We start from the raw sequence: 13,848 nt of genomic DNA on the forward strand, positions 1-13,848 counted from the left end.
ACTTTCCTGTTTCATGTCTACTGATACAGTAGTTTTCACACTGCTGTAGAGGTCCCCTCTCTATATTCAGATGGGACAGTGTGTGTGTGTGTGTGTGTGTGTGTGTGTGTGTGTGTGTGTGTGTGTGTGTGTGTGTGTGTGTGTGTGTGTGTGTGTGTGTGTGTGTGTGTGTGTGTGTGTGTGTGTGTGTGTGTGTGTGTGTGTGTGTGTGTGTGTGTGTGTGTGTGTGTGTGTGTGTGTGTGTGTGTGTGTGTGTGTGTGTGTGTGTGTGTGTGTGTGTGTCTTGACTTGGACATTTGGAGAGTTTGCCATGAGGAGAGTAAAAGCTGAAATTCCAAACTTCCTTCCTGTTTGAATGACACACACACACACACACAATGACAGTACACACACACACATGCACGCATGCAAACACACACACAGACATCCTGTGAACGGTACATACACTCATCAACCAAAAGACAGGCCATGTGAACGGTACACACACTCATCAACCAGAAGACAGGCCATGTGAACAGTACACACACTCATCAACCAGAAGACAGGCCATGTGAACAGTACACACACTCATCAACCAGAAGACTGGCCATGTGAACAGTACACACACTCATCAACCAGAAGACAGGCCATGTGAACAGTACACACACTCATCAACCAGAAGACAGGCCGTGTGAACAGTACACACACTCATCAACCAGAAGACAGGCCGTGTGAACAGTACACACACTCATCAACCAGAAGACTGGCCATGTGAACAGTACACACACTCATCAACCAGAAGACAGGCCGTGTGAACAGTACACACACTCATCAACCAGAAGACAGGCCGTGTGAACAGTACACACACTCATCAACCAGAAGACAGGCCATGTGAACAGTACACACACTCATCAACCAGAAGACAGGCCGTGTGAACAGTACACACACTCCAACCAGAAGACAGGCCATGTGAACAGTACACACACTCATCAACCAGAAGACAGGCCGTGTGAACGATACACACACTCATCAACCAGAAGACAGGCCATGTGAACAGTACACACACTCATCAACCAGAAGACAGGCCATGTGAACAGTACACACACTCATCAACCAGAAGACAGGCTCATCGCTGTAGATCCTGCCATTTTTATTGTTGATATAAACCCTTCAAGGCTTGTATAAAATGTAACATGTTTTTGAATAATTAATAAACATTTTAGGCTGAGCTGAAAAGATTGAGAGTACCATATTGATATTTGATATTGTACTCTTGTCCAGTTGTGTGTTTCTTCACCATTTCACTGGCTTTATTGCAGTAACATCCTCTTGGGTTTATGAAGCAGGAATGACATCTAGTGGCATTTGTTGATATTAGAAGCACACAGTTAGTTGGACAATCACTTGAATGGTTTCTTTATTTATTTTGAAACTGAAGTCCAAACCACAGGAGGCTGATAAGGGGAGGAGAGTTTATAATAATATCTGTAACAAAGTGATACCCTTCCATTAATTTAGTTCCGGCCATTACTATGAGCCCTTCCTCCCAAATGAAGGTGCCAGCAGCCACCTGTGGTCAAAACATATAGCACGTAGAACCTAGTGTCCCTTTATGCAGTGTTAATACAAGATTCTTTGGACAATGGAGCTTTTTGTCAGTGTGTGGGGTGTGGATATTGATATGTACAGTTGAGGATGGCATTTTAGACCTAAGTTTTCTGTATTTGTGTCTTTCTATTTGCTGGATATGTGTCTAATGGACTGATAAACTACATTATCCAGGCAGATTATCTCTGATAGACGAACGGTTCATAAATGTCATAACTACTGAGTTAGCCGTGATGGACTAATGACTGTCATTCTAATTGTCTGTAGACCTGATGAACTAATGACTGTCATTCAAAGTGTCTGTAGACCTGATGAACTAATGACTGTCATTCAAAGTGTCTGTAGACCTGATGGACTAATGACTGTCATTCTAATTGTCTGTAGACCTGATGAACTAATGACTGTCATTCAAAGTGTCTGTAGACCTGATGAACTAATGACTATGTTATTCAAATTGTCTGTAGATCTGATGGACTAATGACTGTCATTCTAATTGTCTGTAGACCTGATGGACTAATGACTGTCATTCTAATTGTCTGTAGACCTGATGGACTAATGACTGTTATTCAAAGTGTCTGTAGACCTGATGGACTAATGACTGTCATTCTAATTGTCTGTAGACCTGATGAACTAATGACTGTAATTCAAATTGTCTGTAGACCTGATGGACTAATGACTGTCATTCTAATTGTCTGCAGACCTGATGAACTAGTGACTATGCTATTCAAATTGTCTGTAGACCTGATGGACTAATGACTGTCATTCTAATTGTCTGTAGACCTGATGGACTAATGACTGTCATTCAAAGTGTCTGTAGACCTGATGGACTAATGACTGTCATTCTAATTGTCTGTAGACCTGATGGACTAATGACTGTCATTCTAATTGTCTGTAGACCTGATGGACTAATGACTGTCATTCTAATTGTCTGTAGACCTGATGGACTAATGACTGTCATTCTAATTGTCTGTAGACCTGATGGACTAATGACTGTCATTCTAATTGTCTGTAGACCTGATGGACTAATGACTGTCATTCTAATCGTCTGTAGACCTGATGAACTAATGACTGTAATTCAAAGTGTCTGTAGACCTGATGGACTAATGACTGTCATTCTAATTGTCTGTAGACCTGATGGACTAATGACTGTCATTCTAATTGTCTGTAGACCTGATGGACTAATGACTGTCATTCTAATTGTCTGTAGACCTGATGAACTAATGACTGTCATTCTAATTGTCTGTAGACCTGATGGACTAATGACTGTCATTCTAATTGTCTGTAGACCTGATGGACTAATGACTGTTATTCAAATTGTCTGTAGACCTGATGGACTAATGACTGTCATTCTAATTGTCTGTAGATCTGATGGACTAATGACTGTCATTCTAATTGTCTGTAGACCTGATGGACTAATGACTGTCATTCTAATTGTCTGCAGACCTGATGAACTAGTGACTATGTTATTCAAATTGTCTGTAGACCTGATGGACTAATGACTGTCAGTCTAATTGTCTGTAGACCTGATGGACTAATGACTGTCATTCTAATTGTCTGTAGATCTGATGGACTAATGACTATGTTATTCAAATTGTCTGTAGACCTGATGGACTAATGACTGTCATTCTAATTGTCTGTAGACCTGATGAACTAATGACTGTCATTCTAATTGTCTGCAGACCTGATGAACTAGTGACTATGTTATTCAAATTGTCTGTAGACCTGATGGATTAATGACTGTCATTCTAATTGTCTGCAGACCTGATGAACTAGTGACTATGTTATTCAAATTGTCTGTAGACCTGATGGACTAATGACTGTCATTCTAATTGTCTGTAGACCTGATGGACTAATGACTGTCATTCTAATTGTCTGTAGACCTGATGGACTAATGACTGTCATTCTAATTGTCTGTAGACCTGATGAACTAATGACTGTCATTCTAATTGTCTGCAGACCTGATGAACTAGTGACTATGTTATTCAAATTGTCTGTAGACCTGATGGATTAATGACTGTCATTCTAATTGTCTGCAGACCTGATGAACTAGTGACTATGTTATTCAAATTGTCTGTAGACCTGATGGACTAATGACTGTCATTCTAATTGTCTGTAGACCTGATGGACTAATGACTGTCATTCTAATTGTCTGTAGACCTGATGGACTAATGACTGTCATTCAAATTGTCTGTAGACCTGATAGACTAATGACTATGTTGTTCAAAGTGTCTGTAGACCTGATGGACTAATGACTGTCATTCTAATTGTCTGTATACCTGATAGACTAATGACTATGTTGTTCAAAGTGTCTGTAGACCTGATGGACTAATGACTCTCATTCTAATTGTCTGTAGACCTAATGGACTAATGACTGTCATTCTAATTGTCTGTAGACCTAATGGACTATTGGGTATCTCACTAAAGGGCCTCTAAGCCGGATGTACATCACCAAGAGGTTTGGCGTACGTCTGCAGTTTCATTTCATCTTTAAAAAACATGTTTTGTTCTTGTATCAGCTGCGGCATCAGAACAGAAATAGAACAGAGAGGTGGTTTTAAGGAGAAACATCAAAGCACAGCTTAGTCACTGAGCCTCAGGCAACAATTAAACACAAACTCAAAATAAGGGAATAAGGATTCTCAAAGGATTTTACTCCATTACCATTTCATACCTAATGAAACTGTAATCTCAGATATAATAATGTAATTACTAGTTTCACTTCAATCTCAGGCAACATTCAGCACCTGCACCCAACCTGTATGTAAATATACTGTAGTTTGGGTGTGTGTGTGTGTGCACATGTGTGTGCAGCAGTATCTATCTAGGGAAGAGAAGGGCTCCATGAGAATATGCATTATGTTCAGGTCACTTTGTGTAGTTGCTGTTGCCAGGACGTGAGTGTCACAACCTGACCATAGAAAGCCTTTATTTTCTATGGTGGAGTAGGTCAGGGCATGACTGAGGGGTGTTCTAGTTTATTATTTCTATGTGTAGTCTAGTTTTTGTATTTCTATGTTGGCCTGGTATGGTTCCCAATCAGAGACAGCTGTCTATCGTTGTCTCTGATTGGGGATCATATTTAGGTAGCCTTTTCCCACCTGTTGTTTGTGGGATCTTGTTTTTGTATTGTTGCTTTTGAGCACTACAAGGCTGTACGTTCGTTTGTTTGTTTCTCTTTATTGTTCGTTGCTGGTTCACATTTAAATAAATTATGATGAACCAAAATCACGCTGCGCCTTGGTCTACCCATTTCGACGAGCGTTACAGTGAGAGCGGAGGGAGGGATGGTGAGAGCGAGAGAAATAGAAATGGAGAAGTTTTGAGTCTTTTGTGACAACTCCAGCCTTGCTAACAAATTATTATGAGAACATATTAAAATGTAGTAATGGTGGTGCAGTGTAATTGATAAGAAATGTTGACGCCAAACAAATATTTGAACATTTCACACTAGCAATTTTGTGTAATTTCTGGGGCTAGCCCCAAATAGACAGTAACGGACCAGGGTAGGTTAGGTTCCAGTACTGGATTAGGCATGAAAATGTACAATGTGAAAAGCCCCCTTTTTTCTCATCCCTGTTGTTAGAAAACTTCACCTTCAAGAAAATCGTTTTTTTTTTTTGCAAGGTCACAGCATCATGCTTGGTCACATCTAAAGGAGGGCACAATCCGAAAATAGTGAGGCAGAGGGGTAGGCTTAGTGATGAGTGAGAAAAGAGAGATTGGAGGAAGGAGCAAATGTTTAATCACTACATCTCCAGCTTCACATTTTCCCTCAATTTCTCTCCAGAAAAGCACTTTAATTTCCACCACAAAGAGCACTGATGATTTTCTTCTCATAATTCATGAAGCACACAGGACAAGGAGAGGAGAGGAGCACAGGGTCTTTAAACATGTAACTTCAATCAATCAAATGTTTTTATTAAGCCCTTTTTACATCAGCAGATGTCACACAGTGCTTATACAGAAACCCAGCCTAAAACGCCTAAGAGCAAGCAATGCAGATGTAGAAGCATGTAGCTAGGAAAAACTCAATTGAAAGGCAGGAACATAGGTAGAAAGCTAGAGAACCAGGCTCGGAGGGGTGGGCAGTCCTCTTCTGGCTGTCCCGGTGGAGATTATAATAGTACATGGCCATTAAGGTTAGATCGTTCTTCAAGATGTTCAAACATTCATAGATGACCAGTGGTTATAGGAGCGTGCAACAGGTCAGCACCTCATGAGTAAATGTCAGTTGGCTTTTCATAACCAAGGATATTAGAGGTACAGTAAACTGAATACAGTAGATTACCGTAGAATGCACAATAAAATACTGTACATTTGTTTTACAGCACACTGTAAAACCCTTCTGTAAATTCAACAGTAAACACTGTATAATGCACAGTAAAATAAAGTAAATATGTTTTACAGTATTAATTATGGTGCATTGTGGGGAAATGTTGTGGGCGGTGAAATAATCTAATTAATATATTTTAAGGAGGGTCTTGTCCCATGAGTGAGATTGCTGTACCCCCACAGAATATGGTAATATACTTTATTTTAGGAATTCTACAAACCTTGTCCTGAAACTTTACAGTAACTTAATAATAATGGTTGGCTCATTAACATAGTTTAAGGCGTGCCTTGTAGGTGGCTATATTTGAGCCCTGTACCAATTGAAGTGATATGGCATAGTAGTTCTCTAACAATTAAATGTACTGTATATAGGGACCAGATCAGAGTACATTGGGTTTTAAAAAATGTAATGGTTGAATATTTACCCATTTGATCTGTTTTGCCCTGTAATCAGTTTGGAAGCCTTTGTTAGGCCTCTGGAAATTAAAGTGATATAAAACACATAGTATTCATTAATGTGCTGTAATATGTAAATACCTACAGCCAACCTGCTTGCTTTCTCTAATCCCCTGTAATTATAGTAAAATACTGTAAAAAAAAAAATCTTATAGTTTAATAGTCACTTTTACTGTATCGAGTACAGTTACATGCACACTAATAATACGGTATTAAACTGATTATGGCAGTAGGCCGAGTATGGCAATAGTTATGTAAACACTTTACTCTGTTTATCCTAATCGGCGTAAGGTCATAATCAAAGTAAGCATACACCGATTAAAAGACCTGGTTTTCTAATCAATCTTTCAAATTACTAGGACATGTAAACGGCAATCCAGTGGTGTATTTGATCTGTGCATATGCCTGCACTGGTATCGCAAGCCTCCCTCTTATGTTATGGTGTATTTGATCTGTGCATATGCCTGCACTGGTAGCGCAAGCCTCCCTCTTATGTTATGGTGTATTTGATCTGTGCATATGCCTGCACTGGTAGCGCAAGCCTCCCTCTTATGTTATGGTGTATTTGATCTGTGCATATGCCTGCACTGGTATCTTATGTTATGGTGTAAGCCTCCCTCTTATGTTATGGTGTATTTGATCTGTGCATATGCCTGCACTGGTAGCGCAAGCCTCCCTCTTATGTTATGGTGTATTTGATCTGTGCATATGCCTGCACTGGTAGCGCAAGCCTCCCTCTTATGTTATGGTGTATTTGATCTGTGCATATGCCTGCACTGGTAGCGCAAGCCTCCCTCTTATGTTATGGTGTATTTGATCTGTGCATATGCCTGCACTGGTATCGCAAGCCTCCCTCTTATGTTATGGTGTATTTGATCTGTGCATATGCCTGCACTGGTATCGCAAGCCTCCCTCTTATGTTATGGTGTATTTGATCTGTGCATATGCCTGCACTGGTAGCGCAAGCCTCCCTCTTATGTTATGGTGTATTTGATCTGTGCATATGCCTGCACTGGTAGCGCAAGCCTCCCTCTTATGTTATGGTGTATTTGATCTGTGCATATGCCTGCACTGGTAGCGCAAGCCTACCTCTTATGTTATGCACGAGTGAAGTGAGTTCGGAAAAACAGAGATAGTCAGATATACAGTGCATTCGGAAAGTACTCAGACACCTTAACTTTTTCCACATTTTGTAACGTTACAGCCTTATTCTAAAATTGCTTATATAGTTTTTTTCCCTCGTCAATCTACACACAATACCCCATAATGACAATTTTACCATATAAAAAATATAATAAAAAATGAAATATCACATTTACAGAATTATTTAAACCCTTTAATCAGTACTTTATTGAAGCACCTTTTGGCAGCGATTACAGCCTCGGGTCTCTTGGGTTTGATGCTACAAGCTTGGCACACCTGTATTTGTGGAGTTTCTCCCATTCTTCTCTGCAGATCCTCTCAAGCTCTGTCAGGTTGGATGGGGAGAGCCGCTGCACAGTTATTTTCAGGTCTCTCCAGAGATGCTTGATCTGGTTCAATGCTGCAGACATTGTTTTGGTACCCTTCCCCAGAACTGTGCCTCAACACAATTCTGTCTTGGAGCTCTACGGACAATTCCTTCAACCTCATGGCTTGGTTTTTGCTCTGACATGCACTGTCAAATGTGGGACCTTGTATAGACAGTTGTGTGCCTTTCCAAATCATGTTCAATCAATTAAATTTACCACAGGTGGTTCAAATCAAGTTGTCAAAACATCTCAAGGATGATCAATAAAAAAACGGATGCACCTGAGCTCAATTTCGAGTCTCATAGCAAAGGGTATGAATACTTAAATAACTAAGGTATTTATGTTTTGAATTTTTGATACATTTGCAAAAATGTAAAAAAAAGTTTTCGCTTTGTCATTATGGGGTATTGTGTGTAGATTGATGGAAAACGTTTATTTAATCAATTTTATAATAAGGCTGTAATGTAACAAAATGTGGATAAAGTCAAGGGGTTTGAATACTTTCTGAATGCACTGTATATCATAAGGTATCTAATTGTAATTACAGTTATTTTGAAGATCAATGTATCCCCAACTACAACAACATTTTGAGTCACTGTTACAGAAACATTTGACTTACTATGACTGTGATATGTTTTTTTTTATCAACCTTGGTTGAATGCACTGACTGTAAGAATGCCAAGATAAATGACCAAAATGTAAATATTAAAACATGCAAAGAACACTGGGTAATATGTTGCTGTGTGGGTAATTCCAGTATTATACTGTAAATTAAATTACCATAAAATGGATTACTGTCAAATAAATGACAGTAACTTACTGGCCAATTGCTGCCATAAATTACTGTACATTTTACATTAGATGTTTTACAGTGCAATATCTCCTCTTTTACACTCAGCTCTTGTTGGTATTTTCCAGGGCAGAGGGGAGAAATCATGACTGATTCAGTTTGAAGGTTTTTCTCTGAAAACGGCTGGTCTGCTCCTCAGCTACTGTGATCCTTCAAGATCAGCTGAAGGGCATCAGATAACCACACAGCCATTTAGTGAAGAGAGAGGGAGAGAGAGAGAGTCTGTGTGTGTGTCCTGAAAAACAGTGGGTTTGTTTATGAACATCAGGATTTTTATTCCAGAAGACAGTATACCTATGAGAGTATAGTATATGTAGTGCCTTCGGAAAGTATTCAGACCCCTTGACTATTTCCACAGTTTTTTACATTACAACCTTATTCAAAAATTGATTTTAAAAAGTTTCTCAAACTAAACACTAATGTACTTGTCCTCTTGCTCAGTTGTGCACCTCCCACTCCTCTTTCTATTCTGGCTAAAGCCAGTTTGCCCTGTTCTATGAAGGGAGTAGTACACAGCATTGTATGAGATCTTCAGTTTGTTGGCAATTTCTCAGAACAAGAAGAGACTGACAGGTTTCAGAAGAAAGTGCTTTGTTTCTGGCCATTTTGAGCCTGTAATCGAACACACAAATGCTGATGCTACACATACTCAATGAGTCTAAAGGCCAGTTTTATTGCTTCTTTAAACAGAACAACAGTTTTCAGCTGTGCTAACAGAATTGCAAAAGGGTTTTCTAATGATCAATTAGCCTTTTAAAATGTATAAACTAGGATTAGCTAACACAACGTGCCATTGGAACACAGGAGTGCTGGTTGCTGATAATGGGCCTCTGTACGCCTATGTAGATATTCCATAAAAAATATATATTTAATTGAATATACAACATTAACCATGGCTACACTTTATTTCTGATCAATATGATGTTATTTTAATGGACAAAAAATGTGTTTTTCGTTAAAAAAAAAAATAATAATAATAATTCTAAGTGACACCAAACTTTTGAACGGTGGTGTAAGTATTCAGACCCTTGCTATGAGACTCGAAATTGAGCTCAGGGGCATCCTGTTTCAATTGATCATCCTTGAGATGTTTTCATAACTTGATTGGACATGATTTGAAAAGGCACACACCTGTCTATATAAAGGTTCCACAATTGTTAGTGCATGTCAGAGCAAAAACCAAGGAATTATCCCGAGAGCTCTGAAACAGGATTGTGTCGAGGTGCAGATCTGGGTAAGGATACCAAAACATTGCTGCAGCGTTGAAGGTCCCCAAGAACACTCCAACATTCTTAAATGGAAGAAGTTTGGAACCACCAAGACTCTTCCAAGAGCTGGCCGCCCGGCCAAACTGAGCAATCGGGGGAGAAGGGCCTTGGTCAGGGAGGTGACCAAGAACCCGATGGTCACTCTGACAGAGCTCTAGAGTTCCTCTGTGGAGATGGGAGAACCTTCCAGAAGGACAACCATCTCTGCAGTACCACCAATCAGGCATTTATGGTAGAGGGGCCAGATGGAAGCCACGCCTCAGTAAAAGGCACATGACAACCCACTTGGAGTTTGCCAAGAAGCACCTAAAGACTCTCAGACCATGAGAAACAAGATTCTTGTAGTCATAGCAGATAATATTCTAATCTTTGGTGACTTTAATATTCACATGGAAAAGTCCACAGACCCACTCCAAAAGGCTTTCGGAGCCATCATCGACTCAGTGGGTTTTGTCCAACATGTCTCTGGACCCACTCACTGTCACAGTCATACGCTGGACCTAGTTTTGTCCCATGGAATAAATGTTGTCGATCTTAATGTTTTTCCTCATAATCCTGGACTATCGGACCACCATTTTATTATGTTTGCAATTGCAACAAATAATCTGCTTAGACCCCAACCAAGGACCATCAAAAGTCGTGCTATAAATTCACAGACATTACATTACATTACATTTACATTTAAGTCAGACATTACATTACATTACATTTACATTTAAGTCAGACAACACAAAGATTCCTTGATGCCCTTCCAGACTCCCTCTGCCTACCCAAGGACGCCAGAGGACAAAAATCAGTTAACCACCTAACTGAGGATCTCGATTTAACCTTGCGCAATACCCTAGATGCAGTTGCACCCCTAAAAACTAAAAACATTTCTCATAAGAAACTAGCTCCCTGGTACACAGAAAATACCCGAGCTCTGAAGCAGGATTCCAGAAAATTGGAACGGAAATGGCGCCACACCAAACTGGAAGTCTTCCGACTAGCTTGGAAAGACGGTACCGTGCATTCCCTAAGAGCCCTTTTTAACTTAATTGAGGAAAATAAGAACAATCCGAAATTCCTATTTGATACTGTCGCAAAGCTAACTAAAAAGCAGCATTCCCCAAGAGAGGATGACTTTCACTTTAGCAGTGATAAATTCATGAACTTCTTTGAGGAAAAGATTATGATTATTAGAAAGCAAATTACAGACTCCTCTTTAAACTTGCGTATTCCTCCAAACCTCAGTTGTCCTGAGTCTGCACAACTCTGCCAGGACCTAGGATTAAGAGAGACGCTCAAGTGTTTTAGTACTATATCTCTTGACACAATGATGAAAATAATCATGGCCTCTAAACCTTCAAGCTGCATACTGGATGGACCCTATTCCAACTAAACTACTGAAAGAGCTGCTTCCTGTGCTTGGCCCTCCTATGTTGAACATAATAAACGGCTCTCTATCCACTGGATGTGTACCAAACTCACTAAAAGTGGCAGCAATAAAGCCTCTCTTGAAAAAGCCAAACCTTGACCCAGAAAATATAAAAAAAACTATCGGCCTATATCGAATCTTCCATTCCTCTCAAAATTTTTTGAAAAGGCTGTTGCGCAGCAACTCACTGCCTTCCTGAAGACAAACAATGTATACGAAATGCTTCAGTCTGGTTTTAGACCCCATCATAGCACTGAGACGGCACTTGTGAAGGTGGTAAATTACATTTTAATGGCATCGGACCGAGGCTCTGCATCTGTCCTCGTGCTCCTAGACCTTAGTGCTGCTTTTGATACCATCGATCACCACATTCTTTTGGAGAGATTGGAAACCCAAATTGGTCTACACGGACATGTTCTGGCCTGGTTTAGATCTTATCTGTCGGAAAGATATCAGTTTGTCTCTGTGAATGGTTTGTCCTCTTACAAATCAACTGTAAATTTCGGTGTTCCTCAAGGTTTTGTTTTAGGACCACTATTGTTTTCACTATATATTTTACCTCTTGGGGATGTTATTCGAAAACATAATGTTAACTTTCACTGCTATGCGGATGACACACAGCTGTACATTTCAATGAAACATGGTGAAGCCCCAAAATTGCCCTCGCTAGAAGCATGTGTTTCAGACATAAGGAAGTGGATGGCTGCAAACTTTTTACTATTAAACTCGGACAAAACAGAGATGCTTGTTCTAGGTCCCAAGAAACAAAGAGATCATCTGTTGAATCTGACAATTAATCTTAATGGTTGTACAGTCGTCTCAAATAAAACTGTGAAGGACCTCGGCGTTACTCTGGACCCTGATCTCTCTTTTGAAGAACATATCAAGACCATTTCGAGGACAGCTTTTTTCCATCTACGTAATATTGCAAAAATCAGAAACTTTCTGTCCAAAAATGATGCAGAAAAATTAATCCATGCTTTTGTCACTTCTAGGTTAGACTACTGCAATGCTCTACTTTCCGGCTACCCGGATAAAGCACTAAATAAACTTCAGTTAGTGCTAAATACGGCTGCTAGAATCCTGACTAGAACCAAAAAATTTGATCATATTACTCCAGTGCTAGCCTCTCTACACTGGCTTCCTGTCAAAGCAAGGGCTGATTTCAAGGTTTTACTGCTAACCTACAAAACATTACATGGGCTTGCTCCTACCTGTCTCTCTGATTTGGTCCTGCCGTACATACCTATACGTACGCTACAGTCACAAGACGCAGGCCTCCTAATTGTCCCTAGAATTTCTAAGCAAACAGCTGGAGGCAGGGCTTTCTCCTATAGAGCTCCATTTTTATGGAACGGTCTGCCTACCCATGTCAGAGACGCAAACTCGGTCTCAACCTTTAAGTCTTTACTGAAGACTCATCTCTTCAGTGGGTCATATGATTGAGTGCAGTCTGGCCCAGGAGTGGGAATGTGAACGGAAAGGCTCTGGAGCAACGAACCGCCCTTGCTGTCTCTGCCTGGCCAGTTCCCCTCTTTCCACTGGGATTCTCTGCCTCTAACCCAATTACAGGGGCTGAGTCACTGGCTTACTGGGGCTCTCTCATGCCGTCCCTGCAGGGGGTGCGTCACCTGAGTGGGTTGATTCACTGTTGTGGTCATCCTGTCTGGGTTGGCCCCCCCCCTTGGGTTGTGCCGTGGCGGAGATCTTTGTGGGCTATACTCAGCCTCGTCTCAGGATGGTAAGTTGGTGGTTGAAGATATCCCTCTAGTGGTGTGCGGGCTGTGCTTTGGCAAAGTGGGTGGGGTTATATCCTTCCTGTTTGGCCCTGTCCGGGGGTGTCCTCGAATGGGGCCACAGTGTCTCCTGAACCCTCCTGTCTCAGCCTCCAGTATTTATGCTGCAGTAGTTTGTGTCGGGGGGCTAGGGTCAGTTTGTTATATCTGGAGTACTTCTCCTGTCCTATTCGGTGTCCTGTGTGAATCTAAGTGTGCATTCTCTAATTCTCTCCTTCTTTCTTTCTCTCTCTCGGAGGACCTGAGCCCTAGGACCATGCCCCAGGACTACCTGACATGATGGCTCCTCGCTGTCCCCAGTCCACCTGGCCATGCTGCTGCTCCAGTTTCAACTGACCTGAGCCCTAGGACCATGCCCCAGGACTACCTGACATGATGACTCCTTGCTGTCCCCAGTCCACCTGGCCATGCTGCTGCTCCAGTTTCAACTGTTCTGCCTTACTATTATTTGACCATGCTGGTCATTTATGAACATTTGAACATCTTGGCCATGTTCTGTTATAATCTCCACCCGGCACAGCCAGAAGAGGACTGGCCACCCCACATAGCCTGGTTCCTCTCTAGGTTTCTTCCTAGGTTTTGGCCTTTCTAGGGAGTTTTTCCTAGCCACCGTGCTTCTACACCTGCATTG

Source organism: Oncorhynchus keta, chromosome 34 (assembly GCF_023373465.1).
Source record: "Oncorhynchus keta strain PuntledgeMale-10-30-2019 chromosome 34, Oket_V2, whole genome shotgun sequence".
Lineage (NCBI taxonomy): Eukaryota > Metazoa > Chordata > Actinopteri > Salmoniformes > Salmonidae > Oncorhynchus > Oncorhynchus keta.